This window comes from Mobula hypostoma, chromosome X1 (assembly GCF_963921235.1).
Source record: "Mobula hypostoma chromosome X1, sMobHyp1.1, whole genome shotgun sequence".
Lineage (NCBI taxonomy): Eukaryota > Metazoa > Chordata > Chondrichthyes > Myliobatiformes > Myliobatidae > Mobula > Mobula hypostoma.
This window is the reverse complement of record NC_086128.1, coordinates 16,985,883-17,003,712: the sequence shown is the minus strand read 5'-3', so window position 1 is coordinate 17,003,712 and position 17,830 is coordinate 16,985,883. Positions and strand designations below refer to the sequence as shown.

Here is a 17,830-nt window from a genome sequence, read left to right as displayed (position 1 = left end):
AATTCAAACAAGTCCAATCAGCTCAAGTGGGTTGAGGTTGATTTTTCCATCAACTGTGTCCATCAGATTCCCATTTTTAAATAAATCTATGAGCAACATTTACAGTCATATTAAAGCTGGTGTACAGTTGATCTTGAGGAAATAAAAGTGACTTGGAACAGAAACCCATGAGGAAGGAAACCCTTTACAAAATGCACACGGTTTTGGATGCAAGTTGTGTCTGGGTCATTGCCTGCAACTGATGCAGAAACTATTCACTCCTTCAGGGCACAGCAGTGGTATTTTACCAGCTAAGAATTCCAAAATCTCACCTGTTGATCCAGTGGCACGAATTTGAATCCCAATACCTTGGATTGGGAATATTCATTAATCAAATAACCCACAATTAAAAAGCATTTTAGTATTGGTGATGTGAAACTACCAAATTGTTGTTAAAAACCTATCTGGTTTGTTGATGTCTAGGGAAAGATTCTGCCATGGTTACCTGGTTTGGAGAAGACAACCTAATATGGGTTGACTCTTAATGTCCTTCTGAAATGGCTTAGCAAGCCACTCAGCTGAACGGTGTTTAAAGAAAGGTAAAAACTGACGGCTTTATTATTTTGTCTTGGCACATACTTTCAAAACTTCATCAAACTGACGCCTTTAGTGCAGTGCTGACCAGTTCATGGAGAGGCAAGAGGTTATTTCCCCAACTCTTGACAGCAGATTCAGAAGTTTACCAGAACAGTATCGTCCCAGTGGGTGTTTCAGTACAGGGAATCAGCTCTTTGCTTTCACATGGCAGAAACAGGCAGCTTCAGCCTATTTGTAGATTCATTATTTTGATCAACTCTAGATTGATCATAAAAGGCAGCAGACAAAAAAGAAGCAATTCTGGCCATTTTTAAAGTACTTTCACTATTTAATGTTGTCCAAAGGCACTTTGCAGCCAATTAAGTATTTTTGATGTGAGGGGCATATTATCCACTGGCAAGTTTGTGCATAGTAAGCTCTCAGGACCAAATGATGACAACCAGATAATTATCTTTAAGTTGAGTGAGAAACATTGTCCACTCCTCTGAACTTCAAACACTACTGCAGCATATTTCGCATCCACCTGAGAGGAGAGGCACAGGATGCACTTTTAATATCCCATCTCAAAGTCAGACCTTAAATTGCAGTAATGTGGGATTCCCACAGTACAGCTCAGACAGGCAGCCTGCAAGTTTGTGCTCAAGTCTTCCGGAGTAGGGTTTCCCAACTTGGGGTCCACAGACTCTTTGCTTAATGATATTAGTCCATGGTGTAAAAAATGTTTGGAACCCCTATTCTGGAGTGATTCTTGAGTGCTCAACCATCTGACGCACAAGTACAAGTGTGACCTACAACTATATATCAGATTGAAGCTAAATTCAAGAACATATAGGTCAAATGATTAAAGACAACCCCAATTCGTGGTGCCAAAACTCAGCATTGACCAAGGACAGCACGGAAGCGTAGCGGTTAGTGCAATCACTTAGGCAGTGATCAGTGATTGGGGTTCGATTCCTACCTCTGTCTGTAAGGAGATTGTATGTTCTCCCCACCACTGTGTGGGTTTCCGCCAGCATTCCAAAGATGTACGGTTAGGGTTAGTGAGTTGCGCGCATGCTGGGTTGGTGCCAGAAGCGTGGCGACACTTGTGGGCAGCCCAGCACAATCCTCGCTGATTTGATTTGATCTGATCTGATCCAAAAATGAAGTGTTCCACTGTTTACTCAATGTACATGTGACAAATAAAGCTATTCTCTTTTTTAATTTCAAGGGTAATGTTTTCAATCTATCACACTATTCAGCCTTTGCATGCAGCAGGTTAGAAAGCATCCATGGAGAGAGAAGCAAAGTTAATATTACAGTTTCGTTTGGTGGTTTCATTGCTTGACTTTGGAGTTCTGATCCACAGTATTACTCGATGTGTCAAAAATGCTACATTGATACAAATGCGACTGTATCATTATCTGATAAATACTAATTTATAACTGAAGCTGCCATCGCCACTGGGTTTGTAATAACAATCCACTAGGTGGCAGGAACAATTGCCAGGAAGTCCCAGCATCTGACAACAGTGACACCCGCTGGCTGGAAAGAGGAGGCACAGCCTTAATTCAGTGTTCCATCTAACGGGAGATTGAACACCAAAAACAGCAAGGCTTTGTTCTGCTGCTGGTTTCAAACATATTTAGGCTATTTTATGAGAAAATATCTTCATTTCATCTCAAGCCTCATCATTTTTTCCCTATATATAAAACTGATAACATCTACTTTGTAAAGACATCCTCAAGACAATTGTCATTTTGCAGTGCATTAACAGTGGCAGTACCGGGAGCTTGTCATAGCTACAGGAAATATAAACACCTTTGGGTCACCAGAGTCCCAGATGGTGGAGGTGGAGTTGGCAAAATAAAAAGCAATTGGAATCCATATGCCTCATTTAGTGTTGCAAAAGATTTCAAGATGTTTCAGGAGCTGATACAGAGCCTCAGGACCTATAGAGAAGGCAGGACTGGAACTATGAAATGTTGGGATTGCCAAGCAGAGTATCTTGGGGAAGAACAAAATGCTTTAGGGTCTACTTTCAGAGGCAGGAAGAGTGTGAAAAGAAGGAAGAGAATTTTAAAATTCTAGACTGTGGTAGAAAATATACTGTGTTGAGGGCTTTTCTTTGATGGGTGAGTTTCAATGGCTTCATTTGCTCGGAGAAATTTTCCACAATACAGTTTCCTCATTTTCATCCTGAGGATTTTGGCCTCTCTTTGGAAAGTTTACATGGCTCGTTAGAGGGGAGGGCTAAAGGAGGAGGATTTTAATTCACAAAGGGCAGGGCCGACAGACCAGTTTGTTACTTGCTGATTATCCATCTTCTTGGTTTATACGTACTGTAGCTTGGAAAAGGTGAAACAGTTCTGATGGAATAAAACTGGCCAGCAGGGTCCGGGTTAAAAGGGGTTATGATCTGGGAGGAGAAGGGCAAGAAAGTCTTAAGAAGCCAATGAGGCAAGCCAAGTTTTCTCTGAGGATGAGCATCAAATCTTGGTGAGGGATCTCAGAGGAGGAATGCAGAAAATGGTATATTTGAAAGAAAAATAGGATAGAATTCTGGGCATGTTAAATCATACTAGTCAGTTTCTCTCTCCATAGATGCTGTCTGACTTGCTGAGTGTTTCGTGCCTTTTCTGCTTTCATTTAGAATTAAACCCACTGAGATTCAAAGGCTGAATCGTGTCATAGATTGAAACACATTGACAATGCTTTTGATAAAAGGCAGTGTCGAGGAACAATACCATTATTGGTATATCATGCAAGGGTCCACTCTTCTAGTAGGAGGCCAGACAGAGCGCTGTCAAACTCCTCCACAAAAATTGCCACAGCCAAACCCCATCTCAGTCCTTGCTTCTCTCCACATACACATTGTAAAGGAGCGTAGTGGACAATAATCTGGATCACAAAAAAATTTGCTCCACTTAGACATGTTTGGTCCTCCAGCTCCCAAACCCGGAGGTGCAGGGATGTTGCCAGACCCTATGTGCTGTGAGCAGATGCTTCACAGACCTTTTAGCTTGGAAACCCCAATGAGTTTCCAGAGAGTTTTGAGTCTCTTTTAGACGAGGTGGAGATGAGTATATGCTGTAGCTGCTCATTGCTCCAGGGAAAGAATCTCCATTGTCCTCATCAACCTGCCAGATGCAGAAACGGGGATCCTTCTCATCCTACATTGTTTCAGCTCGGAATCCATTTCAGAACAGAACTCAAGAAAATAGAAATGGCCAATAATCAGAATCAGGTTTATTATCACCGGCATGTGACATGAAATTTGTTAACTTAGCAGCAGCAGTTCATTGCAATACATAATCTAGCAGAGAGAGAAAAAAAATAATAATAAATAAAACATAATAAAAACAAGTAAATCAATTACGTATATTGAATAGATTATTTAAAAATGTGCAGAAACAGAAATACTGTATATTTTTTAAAAAGTGAGGTAGTGTCCAAAGCTTCAATGTACATTCAGGAATCAGATGGCAGAGGGGAAGAAGCTGTTCCTGAATCGCTGAGTGTGTGCCTTCAGGCTTCTGTATCTCCTACCTGATGGTAACAGTGAGAAAAGGGCATACCCTGAGTGCTGGAGGTCTTTAATAATGGACGCTGCCTTTCTGAGACACCGCTCCCTGAAGATGTCCTGGGTACTTTGTAGGCTAGTGCCCAAGATGGAGCTGACTAGATTTACAACCTTCTGCAGCTTCTTTCGGTCCTGTGCAGTAGCCCCTCCATACCAGACAGTGATGCAGCCTGTCAAAATGCTCTCCACGGTACAACTATAGAAGTTTTTGAGTGTATTTGTTGACATGCCAAATCTCTTCAAACTCCTAATAAAGTATAGCCACTGTCTTGCCTTCTTTATAACTACATCGATATGTTGGGACCAGGTTAGATCCCCAAAGATCTTGACACCCAGGAACTTCAAGCTGCTCACTCTCTCCACTTCTGATCCCTCTATGAGGGATTGGTATGTGTTCCTTCGTCTTACCCTTCCTGAAGTCCACAATCTTACTGACGTTGAGTGCCAGGTTGTTGCTGTGGCACCACTCCACTAGTTGGCATATCTCACTCCTGTATGCCCTCTCGTCACCACCTGAGATTCTACCAACAATGCTTGTATCGTCAGCAAATTTGTAGATGGTGTTTGAGCTATGCCTAGCCACACAGTCATGTGTTTACAGAGAGTAGAGCAGTGGGCTAAGCACACACCCCTTAGGTGCGCCAGTGTTGATAGTCAGCAAAGAGGATATGTTATCACCAGACACATAACCCAGCTGCATCATTTAATACATCATTAATATGATCATTGTTCCTCTAGCTCATTTCTCTGCCTCTCCCCTTCATCTCTCAATCTCTCTTCAATTCTGCACCTGTCAATATCTAACTTACAATTCCTTGTGCCTTTCCTTCTTCACCGCTCTCCTACATCCCTTGTTCCTTTCTCCCCCTCTTTAAAATCACTTCTCACCACCCTCTTTTCATTTCCCTATACCTCAAACACTGCCCCAATTACTATACCCCTCCCCAATGTTGCTCCCTTCCAACTGATCCTCAACTCTCCCCAATTCCTCAATCCTCTTCTCAATTTCCATCCCCTCTTCCCCATCATTCTCTCCCCCAATTTTCTTCTGCATCTTTCTCCTAGCCCCCCCAACTCTTTCCTTCATTCTCCATCCCTCCCCAGTTCCTCACCTGTCACTCCCAACCATCCCCAAATCCCTCAACTTTCCTCAGTCCTCTTATTGTGTCTGTAGACAACAGAATAGGATTGAAGGAACATTTTCTGGACATTATCTGATGTGATTTAAATGGACTCAAAGAACATCTTATCCAATTGTTTTCTATCCTTACTGCACTGCACCTTGTTTCTGCCTCTTCCTGTGGCTAGGTTCTGGGAAACCTGCTTGAATTATAGGTTTTGCTTTTCCTGTGAGTCAACTGCATCCTTCTTACAAATGCATTAAGTAGTAAATATCTCTCGCTGAGAATCGCCTCCCCTGAATGCGCAGAGCATTGGTAAATTGTGTGCATAAGAGTAGGAAGCCTCACATTTGTCTTCTGGGAGCAACGTGGCACTATTACTAAATAGTTAGGGCATGCTGACTTAATTTGAAAGTCAATGTGGATTTGTCTCTGTCAGTCAGTTCAAGTTCAGGTTTAATTGTCATTCAACCATACATGAATACCCATGAATACAGCCAAATGAAACAGCATTACTCCAAAGCCATGGTGCAAAACACAGCACAAGGTACATATAGCACACACAAGATACAGGTTTCCGCCGCTATCCGAAGGTAGGGCGTTCCTGTGAAACGGTTCGTAAGCCGGAATGTCATAAAGTGAAGAAGCAATTACCATTTATTAATATGGGAAAAATTTTTGAGCATACCCAGACCCAAAAAATAACCTACAAAATCATGCCAAATAACACGCAAAACCTAAAATAACAGTAACATATAGTAAAAGCAGGAATGATATGATAATACACAGCCTATATAAAGTAGAAACACTTTTCTGCAGCACTGTCTGGCGCAGCAAAAATCTCACAGCAGTACTCTCGGCAGAAACACGGCGCAACCACTCTTGGCGGAAACACGGCGCAACCACTCTCGGCAGAAACACTCTCTCCAGTAACCTTTAAGCTATGAAGCTGCCAAATCATACCAAATAACAAACAAAAATACACAGCCTATATAAAGTAGAAATAATGCGTGTACAGTGTAGTTTCACTTACCGGAATCGGGAAGACTCCAATAAATTGCAGTTTCGCCACAGTTAAACACTTATACGAATAACCACCTTCTGTAATTATCTTCTTCAGTTCTGCTGGGAACTTTTCGGCAGCTTCAGTGCCGAAGCACTCTCTCCGATAAACGTTAAACTATGAAGCTGCCCTCGCCTCAGAAACCGATCAAACCACCCATGACTACCTTTAAATTCCACTTTCGCAACACTTTCATCACCATCGTCCAGTGCTTTCTGTTTCAGCTTATTAAAAAGACTGATTTCTCCTTAAGTATAAGGAAACTTAATGGAACAACATGCTTTGTACACCCATCAATCCACTCAAGCAATAGACTTTCCATTTTATCCATTATTGGATGCCGACTAAGAGAGACCACTTTGCTACGAGCAGAACCAACAGTAACATCGGCAGCTTTCAAAATTCTTTCTCTCTGCGTATGAATAGTGCGAATGGTGGATGCAGGCAAGTTCAATGCACGGACAATGTCCTTACTTCGTTCACCACGATCGAAATGCTTAATTGTCTAGTTTTACGCTAAGTGTAACATCCTTATGAGCTCTTTTAGGCTTTTCCAATACCTTAGAACTCATCTTGCTAACGGATGCACAAAATAAATCGAGAAAAGCACGTGTTTAAGCAATGGTGGCTAGAATGCAGTTGCAGGGGAGGAGCTTGGCTGTTCGGGCGTGTGCTGCCTTTTCTCATAACAGTGAAAACACCTTCTGTTAGCGAAAACAGGTAACTAATGTAGGTCTTTCATAACAGCAAGGTGTCGTAAAGTGAACGTTCGGAAAACAGGGACCAGCTGTATCAGCAAAATTTAGTCACACAAAAAAAAATGTAGTGCAAGACCCCAAGTCCATGTATGTTGCAGCAGTCTGTAGTCAAACACAACACAATGTCTTCTGCCAAACGAACTGGGGGCAGCACTGACTCCAGCTTGAAGGCTGCGCCACACCATCCTCCCTATGACCAAGAACGCGTAGCTTCCCGCCGCACCCGCCCCTGGTCTGCAAATAAACCAGTGAATCTTAACTTGCAGCATTCCACATTAACAGTGTCCAACAAGGTCTTGCACTCACAAGAAAAGCAACTAAGACGATCACTCGCTGTCGGACTGCACACCAACTCCTCCAATGCCTCGCTGAAGCAGGCAGCCGCATAATCTGTATCAATTAAGTACCTCCTGCAGCTAATAAAGTGACCACTGAGTGTATGTTTGTAATCTTCTGCTTCTGTAGCCCATCCACTTCAAGGTTGAACATAATCAACTCAGAGATGCTCTTCTGCATACAACAGGCAACTGCAGGAAACATAAAGTTGTGGTGGTAGGGGATTTTAATTTTCCATATATTGATTGGGACTCCCATACTGTTAGGGGTCTAGATAGTTTAGAGTTTGTAAAATGTGTTCAGGAAAGTTTTCTACTTCAATATATAGAGGGACCAACGAGAGGGGATGCAATATTGGATCTCCTGTTAGGAAACGAGTTAGGACAAGTGACGGAAGTCTGTGTAGGGGAGCACTTTGGTTCCAGTGATCATAACACCATTAGTTTCAACTTGATCATAGACAAGGATAGATCTGGTCCTAGGGTTGAGGTTCTTAACTGGAAGAAGGCCAAATTTGAAGAAATGAGAAAGGATCTAAAAAGCGTGGATTGGGACAGGTTGTTCTCTGGCAAGGATGCGATTGGTAGGTGGGAAGCCTTCAAAGGAGAAATTTTGAGAGTGCAGAATTTGTATGTTCCTGGCAGGATTAAAGGCAAAGTGAATAGGAATAAGGAACCTTGGTTCTCAAGGGATATTGCAACTCTGATAAAGAAGAAGAGGGAGTTGTATGACATGTACAGGAAGCAGGGAGTAAATAAGGTGCTTGAGGAATATAAGAAGTGCAAGAAAATACTTAAGAAAGAAATCAGGAGGGCTAAAAGAAGACATGAGGTTGCCTTGGCAGTCAAAGTGAAGGATAATCCAAAGAGCTTTTACAGGTATATTAAGAGCAAAAGGATTGTAAGGGATAAAATTGGTCCTCTTGAAGATCAGAGTGGTCGGCTATGTGCGGAACCAAAGGAAATGGGGGAGATCTTAAATAGGTTTTTTGCGTCTGTATTTACTAAGGAAACTGGCATGAAGTCTATGGAATTAAGGGAAACAAGTAGTGAGATCATGGAAACTGTACAGATCGAAAAGGAGAAGGTCCTTGCTGTCTTGAGGAAAATTAAAGTGGATAAATCCCCCGGACCTGACAGGGTGTTCCCTCGGACCTTGAAGGAGACTAGTGTTGAAATTGCAGGGGCCCTGGCAGAAATATTTAAAATGTCACTGTCTACAGGTGAGGTGCCAGAGGATTGGAGAGTGGCTCATGCTGTTCCGTTATTTAAAAAAGGATCGAAAAGTAATCCAGGAAATTATAGGCCGGTAAGTTTAACGTTGGTAGTAGGTAAGTTATTGGAGGGAGTACTAAGAGACAGAATCTACAAGCATTTGGATAGACAGGGACTTATTGGGGAGAGTCAACATGGCTTTGTGCGTGGTAGGTCATGTACGACCAATCTATTGGAGTTTTTCGAGGAGGTTACCAGGAAAGTGGATGAAGGGAAGGCAGTGGATATTGTCTACATGGACTTCAGTAAGGCCTTTGACAAGGTCCCGCATGGGAGGTTAGTTAAGAAAATTCAGTCGCTAGGTATACATGGAGAGGTGGTAAATTGGATTAGACATTGGCTCAATGGAAGAAGCCAAAGAGTGGTAGTAGAGAATTGCTTCTCTGAGTGGAGGCCTGTGACTAGTGGTGTGCCACAGGGATCAGTGCTGGGTCCATTGTTATTTGTCATCTATATCAATGATCTGGATGATAATGTGGTAAATTGGATCAGCAAATTTGCTGATGATACAAAGATTGGAGGTGTAGTAGACAGTGAGGAAGATTTTCAGAGCCTGCAGAGGGACTTGGACCAGCTGAAAAAATGGGCTGCAAAATGGCAGATGGAGATTAATACAGACAAGTGTGAGGTATTGCACGTTGGAAGGACAAACCAAGGTAGAACATACAGGGTTAATGGTAAGGCACTGAGGAGTGCAGTGGAACAGAGGGATCTGGGAATACAGATACAAAATTCCCTAAAAGTGTCGTCACAGGTAGATAGGGTCGTAAAGAGAGCTTTTGGTGCATTGGCCTTTATTAATCAAAGTATTGAGTATAAGAGCTGGAATGTTATGGTGAGGTTGTATAAGGCATTGGTGAGGCCGAATCTGGAGTATTGTGTTCAGTTTTGGTCACCAAATTACAGGAAGGATATAAATAAAGTTGAAAGAGTGCAGAGAAGGTTTACAAGGATGTTGCCAGGACTTGAGAAACTCAGTTACAGAGAAAGGTTGAATAGGTTAGGACTTTACTCCCTGGAGCGTAGAAGAAGGAGGGGAGATTTGACAGAGGTATATAAATTTATGCTGGGTATAGATAGAGTGAATGCAAGCAGGCATTTTCCACTGAGGCAAGGGGAGAAAAAAAACCAGAGGACATGGGTTAAGGGTGAGGGGGGAAAAGTTTAAAGGGAACATTGGGGGGGGGTCTTCTTCACACAGAGAGTGGTGGGAGTATGGAATGAGTTGCCAGACGAGGTGGTAAATGTGGGTTCTTTTTTTAACATTTAAGAATAAATTGGACAGATACATGGATGGGAGGTGTATGGAGGGATATGGTCCGTGTGCAGGTCAGTGGGACTAGGCAGAAAACGGTTCGGCACAGCCAAGAAGGGCCAAAAGGCCTGTTTCTGTGCTGTAGTTTCTATGGTTCTATGGTTCTAACAGTTGTAACTCGTGGTTATTTGAGTTGCTGACAAGAAAGTGACAGTTTGAAACAGTCTGGCTATTCTCCTCTGACCTCTCTCATTAACAAGGTGTTTTTGCCCACAGAACTGCCACTCACTGGATGTTTTTTGCACCATTCTCTGTAAACTCTAGAGACACTTGTGCTTGAAGATCAGCAGTTTCTGAGATACTCAAACCAACCCAACTGGCACCAATCATTCCACAGTCAAGGTCACTTAGATCACATTTCTTCCCCATTCTGTCATTTGGTCTGAACAAATGAACCTCTTGACCATGTCTGCATGCTTTTATGCATTGAGTTGCTGCCACATGATTAGCTGATTAAATATTTGAATTAACAAGCAGGTGCACAGGTGTACCTAATAAACTGGCCACTGAGTATAGAACACCACCACCACGTTTCCCCGAAATGCTGGAATTCCTTCCCAAAATCTTTAATCCCCCTCTTCTTTAAGAGGCTTCACAACTCAAATATAGTACAGAGTTCTGGGAATTATGTTACAGGAGAGGCAGAATTCCACTGGAGAAGGTGCAGAAGTAATTTATGAGGATATTGACAGGACAAGGAAATTATAACCAAGGGGAAAGATTGGATTGTCTGAGGTTGTTTTCCTTCAAATGAGTGTGGGGAAGAGTCAAAACTGTGAAAAATAGAGGAGGCTGCACAGAATGAATTTTCCTGAGTAGAGGGCTCTGAAAAAAAGGTGATTATTGGAATATCTGAAGGACAGCTAGTGCATTTCACCCCCCCCCCCACCCCACCCAGAGTATGGTAGGGATCTGGAACTCAAACCAGAAAGGGAGGAGGAGGTAGAAACTCTCATTACATGAAGATGAGGTTAAGCTGGCCAAGTGCTGGCACAGGCAAGGTAGGCTGAATAGCCTCCTTGTGTCATAAATTTTCTCCAATTGCTTAAACTTCCCTCTTTAGACAATGTTTGCTCCCCTCTGGACTAATACATCTTCCTATATGGTTCAGAGTCAAATCTGACAACATTGCCATGAAACAGGTTTGAGTATGTACTAACCCATTAAATCACTGCATGCTTTTTTTTTAAACAAAACCCCAGGAATATGCTGTGTCCTCCCTCAATGACACCAAAGTAAAATTTCCCTCATGTACAGTAAAATGCCAGTTGTCTGCAACTTTAACAGCAAGGGCAAGGACTTTGATGGTAAGGATCATTACAGATCAAGTCCTTCTTTCGTTATCTCCTCAAATCCCACCTGTCCAACTTTCAAAGCTCTCAGATATTGATCCTATTCCTTCAATATCACCTCCTGTATGTATGAAAAGGAAATTGTGAATATCACAGGGAAGTCAACATTAATTGGCAAGTCTTAATTGATTAACTGGTGGTAAAGGTTCTTCTGCACTGCAGTGGTTTAGTACAGTTGAATGCCTTACAGGGCTATTTCAGAGGGAACCCAAAAATCACCAACCTTGTCTGAGAGTCTGGTTAAGGATGCCAGATTTCCTTTCCGCAAAATACGGTGAATCTCTGGACCCAACATACTGATGCAGTTACAAAGAAGGAGTGACAATGGGTAAATTTCATTAGGAGTCTGAGGAGATTTGTTATGTTACCAAGACGCTCGCAAATTTCTACAGCTGTACCGTGGAGAGCATTCTGAATGGCTGCATCACCGTCTGGTATGGAAGGGCTACTGTACAGGATTGAAATAAGCTGTAGAGTGTTGTACACTTGGAAATAACTCCACAAATGTGTAGCTCAGGTGGTTGATGGTTGGGTTGAGTTGAGTTGTTTTCCAATCTTGGCAATCCATTTGTAAACCTTTTGTCACCATACGAGGAGACAAGTGAAGAGTGCATTGATGATATCGCCTTGTATGGTGACAAAATGTTTGCAAATGGATTGCCAAAATCAGTGAACAACTCAACCCAAAAAGTTGTAAACAGCCAGCTCCATCATGGGCACTAGCCTCCGTAGTATCAAGAACATCTTCAAGGAGTGATCCCTTAAAAAGGTGGCGTCCATCGTTAATGTCCCTCATCACTCAGGTTATGCCTTATTCTCATTGCTAGCACCGGGAAGGAGGTACAGAAGCCTGAAAGCACACATTCAAACATTCAGGAACAGCTTCTTCCCCTCTGCCATCCAATTTCTGAATGGATAGTGAACCCATGAACACTACATCACTACTTTTTCATTTCTATTTTTACACTAATTTAATTGAACTATTTAATATAGACTTACTATAATTGTTTTTTTATGTATTGCAATGTACTGCTGCTGCAAAGACAAAAAAAATATGCAACATTTGCCAGTGATATTGAACTTGATTCTGAAACTCTCTACCCTGGTGTGTTTATGGAGGTTGGATCGCTGGAGGTATTTAAAGAAAGCGTAAAGAAGGGGATGGAATTGAGAGCTGTGGGGAAAACTGGCACAGAGGAGTGGTTGAGGCCTGGATCAGATCAGCTGTGGTCATATTGAACAGCCGGTCAGGTTTGAGAAGCTGAGTGGCCCATTCCTGCTCCTATCATAAGAGATCCTTCTGGTTCAGAAAGACGATTAATGGGGTTTTCACACGCATGCGTGAGCTGTGCTGCCCAATATGCTTGTTACAGATTGGCACATTACTTCAAACCTGTTCCAGAGGGACATGCATTGCACAATTTAATTAGCTTATTTTCCAGCTCTTTGGGCTTTGTGCTTACCGGTTTCTGCTCATCTTTTGTTAGTGTTCTCCTTTCTACATGTTCTGGTAACATTTTAGCTGTTTCACATTATGCGGTTGTGTTTATATACATCTTACTGAACTTATGTCATTGTTACTGCTTACTGTAGATGGCCCACATTTCATTGCAAGAGAGGATAGGTATCACCTCTACCATGAGTTTTATGGTCAGATTGAGTTTTTGATCATCAGTAACGCACAAAGTACTAGAGGAACTCAGCAGGTCAGACAGCATTCATGGAAATGAATAAACAGTAGGTGTTTCCGGCCAAGACACGTCTTCAGGACTGAGAAGGAAGAATAAAAGGGGGTGAGAGGGGAAGGAGGACAGCTAGAAAGTGATAGGTGAAACCAGGTGGGTGGGAAAGGTCATGGGCTGGAGAGGAAGGAATCTGATAGGAGAGGAGTGGAGCATGGGAGAAAGGGAAGGGGGGTACCACAGGGGGAGATGATAGGCAGGTGAGAAGAGGTAAGACGACAGAGTGGGGAACAGAAGAAGAAAGGGGAGGGAATTTTTAACTGGAAGAAGAAATCAATATTCATGCCATCAGTTTGGAGGCCACCCAGATGGAATACAAGGTGTTGATCCTTCACCGTGCTTGTGGCCACCAACAGATGAGTATCCGATTCCAAAATGGACATTGAACCCATGAACACCTCCTCACTTTTTAAAAATATATATCATTTCTGTTAACCTACCGAATGTTCAAAGGACTAGACAGGGTGGATGTGGAGAGGATGATTTCCATGGTAGGGGTATCCAGAACTCAAGGTAAAGGCTGATTTATACTTCTGCCTAGGCTCTATGCCATAGCCTATGCAAATGGCCTACGCCATTGTGAGCATTTATACTTGTGCATTGGTGTGTCTGTGTCACTCTGCAATTCACCGCCAAAACGCTAGTTGGCAGTGGGGTTTCTATGCCACTGTGTTGAGTTTCTTTGTGTACTTCAAACAATGGCGACTGAAACTGAGCGCATCATGTTGGAGTTGGAGCTAATAAGTGTTGAACAAGAGTTACTTTAATTGAAATTACTGCAATGCAGAAAAGAGAGAAGACGTCGGAGGAGACCATTGAATGGATTGAGGCAGAAGGAGGGTGAATTTTCTGTACTTATCCAGCCACTAAGAGGCATGGACGAGGAAATGCATTTCCCTGTATTTTCGAATGTCGGCAGGTAGATTTGACGATTTGGTTCATCGTCTCCAAGCAATGTTACCAAGCGGACCAATCACATTTGTTGCTGTCTGCGTCGCCGCAATGCGTAGTTACAATTTTGGGGAGGTGCGCATCAGGCTATGGCATAGGGTACAGTGTAGATTTGACGCAGAAGTATAAATTGGCCTTTACAGCCTCAAAATTGAGGGACGACCTTCTAGATCAAAGGCAAGGAGGAATATTTTTTAGCCAGAGAGTAGTAAATCTGTGAAATGTTCTAACACTGACTGCAGTGGACGCCAAATCCGTGCATATATTTAAGGTGGAAGTTGATAGTTTCCTGATTGGTCAGGGCATCAAAGGGTATGAAGAGAAGCCAGTTGTATGGGGTTGAGTGGGATCAGGGATTAGCCATGATGGAATAGCACAGCAAACTCGATGGGCTAAATGGCTTAATTCTATTCCTATGTCTTATGGTCTTATTTTATACATTTACAAAAAGGATGTCAGTGAGCTCGATGAGTTTTTACAACATCTGTGGCTCAAATGGTCATGAATGAAATCAGTGTTTTAATCATTTTATTTAATGGATTAAGCAATTCAACAATTACCTGGAATGAGCTCTTCAGTTTTTATCCAGTAGCGTAACTGTTATGCTTCCATACACCTTAGATTGTATCCTATGCTACTCTGCTACAGTACAATCTGGGTTAGTGCTGAGAATATTCTTAAAAAAGAGAAAAAGCTTAGTCATCTCACAGTTGCACAGATTACAAGTGAGGGCAGGGGAAGGGAGAGTGGTTTCTAATAATCAGGAAAGTATAGGTGAGGAAAATACTCATTCCTACCATCAAGGAGGTGGTACAGGAGCCTGAAGACAGACAGACACACAATGTTTCAGGAATAGCTTCTTCCCTTCTGCTATCAGATTTCTGAATGGACAATGAACACTACCTCACGATCAAAAAGGCAGAGGCTAAGGTCAGGCCTGATCTGCTTGCTGCTCTGCGATGTTTACTCGGCTCTCCGCTACACTGACATTGAGGCTGAGGCTGAGGCCGAGGCCTGCTCTGGGCTTCGTGTCGAGGACTCAATTTTGTTCTAAATGCTATTTGCTTACTTTTATTGTTTGTATGATTTGTTTTTTCTTTCTCTTGGTACATTGGGTGTTTGAACATCATTCTTTATGGGTTCTATGGTGTTTCTTTGTTTTGTGGCTGCCTGTTAGGAGACAAATCTCAAGATTGTATAATATACATACTTTGAGAATAAATGTACTTTGAACTACTTATTTTTTTTAAATATACAAATTATATTTCTCATTGTAATTTATCTAATTATGCATTGCAGGTACTGCTGCTGCATAAAACAAATTTTATGACACATGCCAGTGATATTAAACCTGGAATTTGTTTCTGAGAAGTGGAAGCATGTAAAAGGGAGATTAGCGAAGAGGTTAATGGAAACAGAAGGAAAGGCAAACCTGAGATCACAACTTCCCAGTAAAGGGGATGCCAACAAAGACTGATATTGAGTGGCACAACAGCCAGGCACAGGGAATAAATGACACCCTGAATACAAAAGGGAAAGCGTGCCAGTGCGAGTGGAGACATCATACTAAAAATTGATTCATTGTTAAATTATAAAAACACTTAAAACTGCCCAGACTGACTCACTTTGTGTTAATATTTAACATTGCTCAGGCCCTAGAAATGCACTGACAATCTGGGTTTGCTCTGCAATCTTGTTGCTTTGCTTTGGGATGGTTTTTTCATCCGCCTTGTCTTATGCAGTCCATGTAACTGGCCCATGACCTGGATTATCCTTGAGGGCTCTGTGACCTTTCTTGTGGGCTCCATCACTTTGTTTTGTATTGAAGCTGTTAGTCAGTGGATGAAAGGTTTCCTCTGATGGTCTGAATGGAGATTTTTTGTGCTTTCCAGTGTTGGTCTTGAAGAGAGCAACTCCATAATACCATTTCTAACCCCAAGTTCAATGAGCTGAATAGCCATTTCCTACCCGACTTTCCAATGAGCTGCATAATCTGCTTAGTATTAATGAATGGTGAGATATTCAAGTGTCCTGGCTGACTCTGCACAATTAGCACACATTAATCAATCTACTTTCCATTAATACCACTAGGTATTAAGTCTTCAACCTTTGAGACCAATCAATATTTCTTGAAGGGAAAAGAGATTGCAACAAATGTAATGAACTCAGTCATACCAATCCACTTGCTTGGTAGTATTCTCCAGACCAACCCAAAATGCATTCCTATGGTGTAATAAGGCTGTAAAAGCAATTTCCATAACTGGACTGGAAAGAGGAGAAAGCCAGAATAAAGTGGAGGGAAGGAGTACAAGCTCGAAGGTGATAGGTGAGAGCAGGTGGGTTGGGGAGGGAGGGAATGAAGAAAATGGGAGGTGATAGGTAAAAAAAGATACCACACTACCTTTTTTCACCCATCACCACCCTTCTTACTTCATCTGCCTTCCTCCTCCTCCCCCCCCACTCCACCCACCTAGCTTCACCTATCACCTTCCAGCTTGTACTTCTTCTCCGGCCTCCACCTTATTCTGGCTTCCTCCCCCTTCCTTTCTAGTCCGGATAAAGGGTCTCCAGCCAAAACATTGATGGTTTATTCATTTCCTTGGATACTGCCTGACCAGCTGAGTTCCATCGGGGGGGAGGGGGGGAAGGAGGGGAGGGTGTGTGTGTGTGTGTGTGTGTGTGTGTGTGTGTGTGTGTGTGTGTGTTTGTTTGTTTGTTTGTTTTTGCTCTGGATTTTAAGCATCTGCAGATTCTCTTGTGCTCATATCCATAACATGTCTCCACAGACCAGGAAATTTACACAAAGGCATATCTCCTGAAGAGCAGCCAGTAGAAGTATCATAGAAGTCGGAGTGGGGTGGGGGGGGGGAAGAGAAGAGGAGATTCTGGACACAATGGAAACAATTTTGGAAACTGCAAGGCTTCCTCTTGCATTCTGAGAAAACCAAGCTTCAACTAAAGTTCTCATAAACCAGACTCTTAACTAGTATTTCCAATTAAAGGCAGTGACAGCTTCAGCATTATGGGCCGATTAACATATCATGGTTGTCAGACAGATAAGACTAACAAGCTGGGAAGAATCCTGAATAGCTTTGATAATGACAGCAGGTGTTGTTCTCATCGTGATTTAAATAGAGAAGAGTACAGAAGAAAATGGCACTTAACTGGAACACTATTCCTTGTCAAGCTAACTTAAAATCAAGCATTTATAGCTACTGACAGGTGTCTGTCTAGTTGAATGACACATTGGACAAGATTCCTGTGACAGATTTTCTCATTTCATTTGGTTTCCAAAGGTCACATCCCTTCAATGAATAAAATATAGTATATTAGTTTATGCATTGTCCTGCCACATCAAAAGCTTTCAGTTAAGATGGCTTTTAGAAGAGGGCAAAAATAAAGAATATTTTAAGAAGCTTTTGAGAAAGGAAAAATAGAATGAAAATATCACCGTGGAATGTGGAAGATTAAGAAAAAATTAATGCTTCAACTTTTGCCTTGTGTATCCGGGTCGCCAACTGAAGCGTCGCGGGAGATCAGAACATTGGGACAGCAATGTACATTCCTGTCAAAATAAGCAGCGCTGCAGACTGTAACATCGAAACAGCAAGCTGTTGGTCTTCACTCTTGCTGTGGCAGGAGCGATATCACTCTCTCCCTTGTTAGTGAGAGACAGCCTGCGAGATCAGTCTTCACTGTGGAAGACACTAGCAGTATGCCTGTAGTGTGAAGGAAGAAAAGTGGGTGCAGTTTCTATTACAAGAGAGAAGGTGTACAAAC

At 42.3% G+C, this 17,830-nt stretch overlaps 1 protein-coding gene and 1 non-coding gene across 3 annotated transcripts in view; one reads left to right on the top strand and one right to left on the bottom strand.

Moving 5' to 3' along the window:
* asic1b (acid-sensing (proton-gated) ion channel 1b) overlaps positions 1–17,830 on the bottom strand; it is a 921,001-nt gene that overhangs the window by 239,650 nt on the left and 663,521 nt on the right. The window lies entirely within an intron of this gene.
* On the top strand, positions 12,652–12,751 carry LOC134340659 (small nucleolar RNA U13). The gene has a single exon (XR_010016605.1). It is a non-coding gene; the product is annotated as a small nucleolar RNA U13 (small nucleolar RNA).